Source organism: Bison bison, unplaced genomic scaffold (assembly GCF_000754665.1).
Source record: "Bison bison bison isolate TAMUID 2011002044 unplaced genomic scaffold, Bison_UMD1.0 scf7180017864180, whole genome shotgun sequence".
Classification (NCBI taxonomy): Eukaryota; Metazoa; Chordata; class Mammalia; order Artiodactyla; family Bovidae; genus Bison; species Bison bison.
Genome location: NW_011494752.1, coordinates 5,695,097 through 5,696,950, shown reverse-complemented (window position 1 = coordinate 5,696,950; position 1,854 = coordinate 5,695,097).

The window sequence follows — 1,854 nt, the reverse complement described above, 5'->3', positions numbered from 1 at the left end:
TTCCTGACCTGCATAGAGATTTCTCAAGAGGCAGGTCAGGTGGTCTGGTATTCCCGTCTCTTTCAGAATTTTCCACAGTTTATAGTGATCCACACAGTCAAAGGTTTTGGCAGTCAATAAAGCAGAAATAGATGTTTTTCTGGAACTCTCTTGCTTTTTCCATGATCCAGCGGATGTTGGCAATTTGATCTCTGGTTCCTCTGCCTTTTCTAAAACCAGCTTGAATATCAGGAAGTTCACGGTTCACGTACTGTTGAAACCTGGCTTGGAGAATTTTGAGCATTACTTTGCTAGTGTGTGAGATGAGTGCAATTGTGCCGTAGTTTGAACATTCTTTGGCATTGCCTTTCTTTGGGATTGGGATGAAAACTGACATATTCCAGTCCTGTGGCCACCTCTGAGTTTTCCAGATTTGCTCGCGTATTGAGTGCAACACTTTCACAGCATCATCTTTTAGGATTTGAAATAGCTCCACTGGAATTCCATCACCTCCACTAGCTTTGTTCTTAGTGATTCAAGTGGGCTTCCTAAGGCCACTTGACTTTACATTCCAGGATGTCTGGCTCTAGGTGAGTGATCACACCATCGTGGTTATCTGGGTCATCTTTTTTGTATAGTTCTTCTGTGTATTCATATGTATACATAAAAAATATATATAATATACATTTTGGAAAACTTACAATCTTTGACTAGCTAAACAATTTATGACATTTTGATTCTACTTGTTTGACTTAATATGAATAGAATGCTAGATTTCTAATTTATATTCACTCAAAACTTTGATATAGTTTCATGTATTTTGGTATCTAGTAGTATTACCGATTAAAGTCTGGAAAGTTTATTATCTTACTGATTTAAAAAAAAAATTGAATGAGGCTTGAAACTTCGAATCTAATGCAGAGAATATAAAGAAATACTATGTTGCAAAAAAAAAAGAAAAATGGGAATTTAGACCATCAAGTTTTTGCACTTGGTCTTATGTCCCTGGATATTTTCCTGTGTTTCCTAGTTTTTAGTCTATGGGAACTTGAATAGAACTTGTATCCTACTCTTGTGTGAAAACTGTATAAATCTTAATTATGTTGAACTGGTTCATAATGCTTTTCAGGTCTACTATATCCTTCTACTTCTCTGTATATTCATTTTATTAATTCTTGAGAGTTTGATATTAAAACTCCAACTAAAAATCTTAATTTATCTACTTAAAAACTAATTTCAATATATAGTGGATCTATATGTAACCTTGTTCTGTATTTTCCAAGTCTCCTGTATGTATTATCATATTTTCATAATTAAAAAAACAAAACAAAAAATACTGTGCTTCCACTGCAGAGGTAAATGGTTTTATCCCTGCACAGTGAAGTTTTTCATGCTGCATGTAGGGGCGAAAAAAAAAAACCAAAAACCTTAAAGTTATTAGTTTAAATTCAGGGACTGGGAAACTGGATTGGCTGAATGGCTGGGCTGGTAAACCAAATAAGCTAAGTGCTGCTACTGCTAAGTCGCTTGAGTCGTGTCTGACCCTGTGTGACCCCATAGACCGCAGCCCACCAGGCTCCCCCGTCCCTGGGACTCTCCAGGCAAGAACACTGGAGTGGGTTGCCATTTCCTTCTCCAGTGCATGAAAGTATAAAGTGAAAGTGAAGTCGCTCAGTCGTGTCCGACTCTTAGCGACCCCATGGACTGCAGCCTACCAGGCTCCTCCGTCCGTGGGATTTTCCAGGCAAGAGTACTGGAGTGGGGTGCCATTGCCTTCTCCAAAGCTAAGTGAGGACCCTGTAAAACAAGGGGAAAGATTGGGACTGTGAAAATGGGAAAGAAATGTGACCCTAAAGGCATTCTGATGACCAAATA